Source organism: Pinus tabuliformis, chromosome 6 (assembly GCF_031772625.1).
Source record: "Pinus tabuliformis cultivar Carrire ecotype Pingquan chromosome 6, CPIR1, whole genome shotgun sequence".
Taxonomy (NCBI): Eukaryota; Viridiplantae; Streptophyta; class Pinopsida; order Pinales; family Pinaceae; genus Pinus; species Pinus tabuliformis.
Window position 1 is genome coordinate 2,073,438,986 of NC_142292.1, and position 9,193 is coordinate 2,073,448,178.

A 9,193-nucleotide genomic window follows, 5' to 3' on the forward strand; every position below is an offset into this window, starting at 1 on the left:
AGATCAAGGTAGTCAATTCACTTCCAATTTGATTGAAGACCTGCTCACACATCATAAAATCAAGCACAAGACTTCCACCCATTACCATCCACAAGCCAATGGACAGGTGGAAGTAACCAATAGAGCTTTGGAAGGAATTTTGACCAAGGTAGTGAGCAGCAACAGAAAAGATTGGGTAGACAAATTAGTTGAGGCCACTTGGGCCTACAACACAACATGGAAGACCACCACAAGGTTCACACCCTATGAACTGGTCTATGGGAAGAAGGATTTGCTGTCAATAGAATATGAATTCAATACACTAAGGATGGCAGCTCAGCTGGACCTAGACCTTAGCCATGCACAGAAGGAAAGACTACTCCAGCTCAATGGATTGGATCAATAAAGATTGCAGGCCCTCCTCCACATAGAGGTAGTTCAGCTTCAGAGGAAGATATGGCATGAAAAAAATATCAAGGAGAAGCAATTCCGAGAGGGGGATTGGGAACTGATCTATGATTCAAGGTATAAAGACTTCAAAGGCAAGTTGAGGACAAGATGGCTAGGACCCTACATTGTGGAAAAATGAAATGACAATGGTTCAGTTCTAATCAGAACCATTGATGAGGAAGCCATCCCCATGCTTGTCAATGGACATAGGTTGAAAATTTACAAGAGCCCCTCTCCAAGTGAGAGTTCATTGAAGATATGAATAAAATAGTGATGGTAGTGGAGAATGTCTTAGCCTCCACACACTAAAGAAATAGAGAAAAAAGAAAAATAATAAGGACTCAAGTGAAAACCTACATGAGGCGCTTGAGTCCCATCATTGGGTTGAAAATCTCTTCTGAGGTGGCCGAGTGATGCAAAAAAAAAGAAAAGAAGAAGAGAATAAGATCCCTGGGTGAAAACCTCCGTTGGAGGCGCCCAGGGCAGGAAATCAGGGTGAAAACCTCCTTGAGGTTCCCAGGGTAGGCAATTAGGGCGAAAACCCCCTTGAGGCACCCTAGTTGTCTTTCAACAAAAAAAAAACAGAGAAAAGAAGAAAAAGAAAATTGAAGTTTAATGTGCATTGCAGGTTGTAGGAGGACCACAGGGAGCAAGAAAAGATGGCCCTCACAGACATGAACGTGTGGGACCCCAATGCTAGGCTAGGGGACCTGCAACTAATGGCCATGGCCCCAGACTCTCCTCCATCATTTTTGACCTTTCTTCCACCCCACTGTGTTCTTTTCCGGAAACTGTGTGTTCTACAGGAGACCTTGTGTTTTCTACAGGAGGCTCCTGTAGGAATCACAGAGAGCCAGACATGGTTCCAAAAAGCAGTTTGAGGGGTTGGGAAGCTTCATGAAGAGAATTTAAACCCGCCTAAAGCTATCCACCCTCCTTTCCATCCATCCCACACCTTCATCACATCATCATCATCATTTTTTTACTTCGTGTCACAGAAAAACACAGAAACCAGTTTTTAGAAAAAAAACAAAAAATAAAGGGAGAAACACCTCAAATCTCACCTGCATCTTACCAAGTACCTCTCCATCTCCATAAAAATGTCTAGCATCATCCTCACAGCTCCTAGCACAAAAAATCAGCTAAAATTTTAAAGGGATAAGCAGCTACAGGAGCTCCTGTAGGAATTCCTGTAGCGGCTGATCCCATTAAAATCAAGGCACAACAACAAAAGAAGTGCAACCATGGGATTGAAGGAGACATCTGAAGCTAGATCCAGCTAGAGGATACCTGCACAAAATAAATATACACACATCAGAAAGTAGAGAGCATGCAAAAAATAAAATACAGGCGTGCAGTAAAGGAAATACAAGCATGTAGCAACAAAAGGAGCCAAAATGCCTAACAACACATACATTCGACTCACAGGTAAGTGACTAACCCGCTCCTTTGTTGCATTTGTGTAATTGAAATATATGCATAAGTGAATGAGATGGTTAGGGTTGAACAAGAAAAGGTGTCCATTTAACTAGCCACCCTCATCCAGTTGACTGCACTCATTCGAAGATGCCACCACACGTGCGCATAGTCAACTCAGAGAAAAATTCCAAGGACAGGTAGTGGAGGGTTTGCAAACTCCGATGCAATGATGAGAGGTGATTGCGGGAAGAAACCATGATGACAAGGTCTGTGGGGACAAATGGTCCAAATGTGGCAACATACATTTTTTGCCAGCTCACCCCATCACCGGAAATATCTAAAAGAAGAATAAGTACTCTTCCTCGAAACTCTTTCACCACCTTTTCTTTCATTCCATCCTCATCCACTTAGCTGTAGCAAACTCTTTGTCACCACTTTTTTTTGTCACCACCATAGCCTCAAAACCATCATTCTCCATTTCTTTCATCCATCCTCCTGCTATCGGCATTCTACAAGAGCACTTACAGGTTCTACAGGAGCACCTACAGGCAGTTCTACAAGAGGTGTAGTAAGCTGTTTTTAAGGAGAAAACAAGGGTTTTTTTCTTGATTTCTGGCTTGAGGAGGTAGGTTCCATGCATATCCACGTTGATTATCAATATGTGCAAGGAATGATATAATTTTAAGGAGGAATTGAGTCCATAGAAGAAGAGGAATTCCATAAAAATTTTCTGCCTGTTTTCTTAAAAAAACACAGTTTTCCTCTGTTTTCCTGTTTTCTTCAAAATTATTGTCTCCATCTCTGTATTGGGTGTTCAAAAGGGGTATAAGAAAATGACAGGAGGATTCATGAGGAAGGAGCCCACCAATTCAAGCAGGCTCCATGAACATCCCCAAGTAGTAGCCATATTCACCCAGGCAAATTGGATGCCATTTTTTGAAGAAATTTCGAGGGTTTGATGAAGAAGTTGCTAAGGAATTTGCCCTTTCTTTAGTCCCTCACTCAAGGACCCATGCCACTGTCACTTTTAGAGGAATTTCCATGGAAATCACCCTATAATTTCCAGTGGTTCTGCACTTAGGAGCACCTACCCCTAATGACTTTAGTCCTGTTCAGTTCTGAGGCTCCAACCCAACCTTGGTATACACTGGTATGCTGTTGCACTCTATTAAGCTGAGGTTCTCTCACTCGTACTCTCCTGCCTCTACTGCTTCTGCTGCCTCTACTACCTCCGCTACTTTCTGCTGCCTCTTTTGCCTCTGCTGCTTCCACTATCTCACACTCAGGTTCTTCATTATAATAACAGCACCAACAGTTCTCTGTTTTTACTGTTTTATAAATTCTCATGCCTTTGTCCATTCGTTTCCGCTTACTCGCTAGCTCTTTGGCTTCCTCCTCGGTCGCTGTGGCTTCCTCTGCGCTGTGCAAGTTCACTGACTTTCTGAGGACACGTAGATTCATTTGAGAGGTCCAAAACTCCACGGAGAACACATCTTACTGGTTAAAACTGTAACAACGCTCCTTTGACCATGATTGCAGGAATACACAGATTTTTCCAGTTTAATGGAGATGTTATGCTCCAATCGCAATCTCCATTGCCCTGATACACCCCATGTAACTGACGCTCAACCTTCTAATTCATCAGAACAATTATCATAGGCCTTTCGGCCCAAAAACCCCACGCAACCCAAAAAACTCGATTACACAGTAAATATGTGCGAAACAGTTGAAAAGACTGAAGGGGCGGACTTCAGGAAATATTACACTCGCATTTAAACCTGTATCGGGTTCGTGCTTAAATCGCAATCGACGATTCATAACTCCCGGGGTCCTTTATATATCGGACCCATGACTCCGCCGATGGCCGACGGCTGATCCTCCACTGGACGCAATATTATATTAAGCAACAATTGATATTCTCATCAAGTCCGCAACTGTTCATCACAATCGGGGGTTTCGCCGATATACATATATATGCCGATATATATATAAACTTCTCCACCAAGCTCCTGTCACATCAGTAAAAAAAACACGTGAAGTTAAACCTGCTGTTCGATCATTCATCAGGCAATCCAATGACGTTTGCTCCTCCTGATCCCGAGAACCTCCCTCGCGTTAACTCCCGATAACGCGGTTTTTGCCCTGTCCCATCTGCTACACATTGCCCGGTGATTGTGATCGCTCGCCTGCATAGGATTACCGCGCACCCTCCAAAGGCGGTGCGAAAAATATCGTTTACCGCCATCCCCGCTCGCTATCTCCCTTGCATCTTTATCGCTCGGTAGCCATCGAATCTTTTTGCTGGAAATTTGATGGCTCATGTTTGTTTGCTATTAAATGCGTCCACTGCTCCTCCGATAGTGTATTCCGCTTGCTACATATGCTATGGTGTATTCCGCCTGCTATATATATAATTATGCTTTGATACCATATACACTATAATCCTCCCGATGGCTCTGTTTGCTCTGTTAGTTCCTTTGACTCCATTCCGGCTGCTCCTCTTGGCTTCGTTTGCTCCTCTTGGCTTCGATGGCTGTTTGCTCCTCTTCTTTAGCTATGTCTCCTCCTCTTGGCTCTGTCTACTCCTTGAATATTTCCATATTGACATCAATGACAATCTGTGTCCAACAATCTCCCCCTTTGTTATTGATGGAAATATTCTTTTTCTCTCTCTCCCCCTTTGACATCAATGGCAAAGGAATGCATACGGACTCCCCCTGTCAACCCACTCCCCCTGTCCTGCTACATCTTTATGAATGAACTTGAGTGATGATAAAGAAATAACCCCCATATTTTGACGCAGATGTTCGAATGCTTCTCGAGGAAGAGGTTTTGTGAAAATATCAGCTATCTGCTCCTTAGTACTGATATATTCCAAGACAATGTTTTGTTCAGTTACTTGCTCACGGAGGAAATGATACTTGATTGGTATGTGTTTGGTTCTTGAGTGCATCACTTGATTTTTGCTGAGACTGATAGCACTTGTGTTGTCACAATAGACGGTAATTGGTTGATCTGTACATATGTCGAGATCTTTTAGAGCTTCCTTCATCCATAGTATCTAAGAACAATAGTCTGCTGCAGCAATATACTCGGCTTTTGCTGAGCCAGGATACCAAACAGTCTCCTAGGAAGAATGCATTTCCACTAGTACTTTTCCGATCACCCTTACTTCCAGCCCAATCAGCATCGGTGTATGCAGTTACAGTCAGTGTTGAGTTCTTTGGGTACCAAAGACCGAAATCAGAAGTTCCCTTCAGATATCCGAGAATTCTTTTTACAACTAATAAATGGGATTGTTTGGGAGCATATTGAAATCTTCCCACCATTCTTACTGCTTGCATTATGTCTGGTCGTGTAGCTGTTAAGTATAGAAGGGCTCCAATCATTGACCTATAATGAGTTGCATCTACTAGAGGGGAGTCATCATCTTTTCTCAGTTTGCAGTTTGTGGTCATAGGTGTGCTCATGGGTGCACAGTCCTCCATTCCATATTTTTTGAGCATGTCTTTTAGATATTTGGTTTGAGATATACACAATCCTGCTCTGGTTTGAGATATTTGAAGTCCAAGGAAGTGGGACAACTCTCCTATCATTGACATTTCAAACTCTTTTGACATGTTTTGAGAAAATTCATGGCTCATTTCATCATTATTACTAGCAAAAATCAGATCATCGACATAAACAAGAGCAACTAGTAACTTACCTTGATCTGTCTTTATGTATAGATTGCTTCTAGCCACTCCCTTTTTGAAGCCTTGTTGTTGTAGGTAGTGATCCAATCTTTCATACCAAGCTCTAGGAGCTTGTTTCAACCCATATAAGGCCTTTTTCAACTTACAGACTAAGTCCTTTCCTGCTGTTAGATCAAAACCTTCTGGCTGCTCCATGTAGACTTCCTCCTTGAGTTCCCCATTTAGAAAAGCTGATTTCACGTCCATTTGATAGATTTTGAATCCTTTCGAGGAAGCAAACGCCAAGAACATCCTAATAGCTTCCATGCGGGCCACGGGTGCAAATGTCTCTTTCAATTCAATTCCTTCAATTTGTGAATAGCCTTTGCAGACAAGTCTTGCTTTGTTTCTGATAACCTATCCTTTCTAATTCATTTTATTTTTGAACACCCATTTAGTTCCTATTATGTTTTTGTCCTTTGGATGAGGTACCATCTCCCATGTCTTGTTCTTCTCAATTTGGGACATTTCTTCTTCCATGGATTTTACCCAATGAGGATCCTTACTTGCTTCTGCAAATGTTTCTAGTTCTATCATAGATAGGAGGGCAATGAATTTTCTCTTGGGTGTGATTGTTATCCTTCTTCGGGTCTGCACACCTTCATCTTTATCTCCAATGATCTGCTCTTCTGGATGATGTCTTTGGACATACTTCATCTTTGAAGGGGTATTAGGTGGTTCTCTTTTCTCTTCTTCTTCTTTTTCTTCCTCATCTATTTCTTCTTCTTTAGGTTCTTCTTCTTCAATTAGAGAGTCTTATTCATGTTCTTCAATTTCCTTTTCTGGAAGATATTCATCAACCTTTACATCAATGCTTTCCACTATTTTCTTCAGTCGATAATTGTAGCACTTGTAAGCCTTGCTCCGTGTAGAGTATCCAAGAAATATCCCTTCATCAACCCAAGAACCAAACTTTCCGAGTGAGCCATCATTTATTTTTATGAAGCACTTGCTTCCAAATATCTTGAAGTACTTCACCGAAGTAGGTCTTCCTTTCCATAGCTCAGAAGGAGTTTTTCCACAATTTGGTTTTAATTGAGTTCGATTCAGTGTATAGACAGTTGTTCCTACTGCTTCTCTCCAGAATTTAGGTTGTAAGTCTGCTGCTAATAACATAGTTCTTGCCATTTCTTGGACTGTTATGTTTCTTCTTTCAACTATCCCATTTTGCTGAGGTGTTCTGGAAACCGAGAATTCCCTTTTAATTCCATGAATATTACAGAACTCACTAAACTCATTTGATGTGAATTCTCCTCCTCTGTCTGTTCTGAGGCTCTTAATTTTTGAATATTTTTCTTTTTCTACAAGGGATTTTAGATTCTTAAAACAATCAAAAGTTTCAGATTTATACTTTATGAAATATATCCACATCATTCTAGTATAATCATCAACAAATAACACAAAGTACCTTTCTCCTTGGAGTGCTTGATTTCTAGTTGGCCCACACACATCAACATGGATGATCTCCAAGGGCTTCGATGTATAGATCTCCTTTGTCTTGTGGCTAGTTTTGGTCTGCTTTCCATGTTGACTTGGACCACACACTGCTTCATTTGGTTTGGACATCCTTGGGATGTCCGTACAACTTTGATCTTGATGATATTGATCAGATTTTTGAAGCTTGTATGTCCAAGTCACTTGTGCCACAGCCAAATCTCATCTGTCTGACTTAAGTAGCATTTATTTTCTTGAATCTTGTTCAGAATGTAAATGTCGTCTGATGTTCTCACCCCTTTTGCCAAAAGTTTCCATGAGGTAGAGTTCCTTATTTCACAGTCTTTGGTGCTGAAAACGACCTTATGTCCTTGATCACAGATTTGGCTGACACTCAGGAGGTTGTGTTTGAGCCCGTCAACTAGCAGAGCATCTTGAGCTTTTCCTTTTCCATTGATCAGAGTAATTGTTCCTTTTCCTGCAATTCTGCTTGATCTGATTCCAAAGGACACATTTCCTTCCTTTTTACTCAGTGAGACAAACTTCCTTCTGTCTCCTGTCATGTGTCTGGAGCACCCACTATCTACAAACCACTGGTTTTCATTATTTTGAGCATATAGAGCCAGGCCGCATTTATCCATGCTGGAGTTCTTGCTACTCGTCTTTCTTCCTTTGAGTGGGAAGTCTTGTTCATAGTGTCCATTATTGTAGCAGAAAGAGCAAATCAGATCAAATTTGGTCAAGGGATCAAATGAATTGAATGTTTTGATTTGTCCCTGCCTTTTGGGGGCATATGAGTTGATTATTCGGTCCTTTAGCTTTGTCTTTTCACTTCTGCAAGCCATACAATGTCTGGCTTGATGACCGAAGTTTTTACAGTGAAAGCAGTGTCCAAGAAAGATGGTTTTGTACTTGTTGAAGCAACCACGGTTTGAGTCGATTTCCTTCCTGGGAATTACTCCTCCCTCGTTCTTTGGATTTGCGATGGGCCCTTGGTGGAGTACAGGTTTGTATTTGCTGTAGTGTCCATGATTCAACTCCACATTCTTCTTTGGAGTAATTCTCTCTTCATTCCTGGGATCTAGGATGCACTTTTGATAACATACTTTTTCATCTTTTGGATTGTAGGAAAGTGCATCAGCATAGCTTTTCGCATTATTCTTAGTGCTTGAGGATTCTCCTTTGAAACCTATTCCAGACTTACTCCACATTCTTCTTTGGAGTAATTCTCTCTTCATTCTTGGGATCTAGGATGCACTTTTGATAACATACTTTTTCATCTTTTGGATTGTAGGAAAGTGCATCAACATAGCTTTTCACATTATTCTTAGTGCTTGAGGATTCTCCTTTGAAACCTATTCCAGACTTGTCATGTTGAGGTTTTTGATTTTTCAGAATAGTCTCAAGTATTTGAGAGCTTTTACAACCCTTTTTAATTTGCTCCAACTCCCTTCTCAGAGACACTATTTCGGCCTCGCGTTCTTCACAAGTCTCTTCCTTTTCTTTAAGCTTTGCTTCCAAGAGATCTTCTCTCCTTATTTCCTCGTTTTCCACTTTGAGATAAATGATTTTGTTTCGTAGTTTCTCATTTTCTTCAATGGCACTTATTAATAGTTCATCTACATTTCCTTTTAGCCCCGAGTCATCATCATCTGCGAGTGCCATGAATAATGCTTCTTGGCTTTCATCATGATCACTTTCCTCATCTGATTTCTTTTTGATGACCATAAGCTCATCCTCATCAGACTCATCTTGCTTGGAGAAGAAGTTTTTCTTATTGAACCTTTTCTTTTTATGTGCCATTCTTTTAGAATTTCCTTCATCATCACTGTCATGTTTATGAGGACATTTTGCTGCATAATGACCTATTTTACCACATTCAAAACATATAAGAGGATACTTGCCTTTAAGCTTAGATCCTCTCTTCAGCTTTCGTACAAATTGAGCCAATTCAGATTCCACATCTGACTCATCACTACAGTCATTCCTTTCTTTCCCTTTCTTTGACTTCGAGGCCTTGAATGCTGCATATTTGGAGATTGGGCCACTTTTCCTCATTTCATAGGTAGTGAGAATTCCATGGAGTTCATGCATTTTGAGGGTATCTAGATCCTTTGCTTCTTCTATAACGCTTATTTTGGAGTCAAATCTGTCTGGAAGAGACCTTAATACCTTTT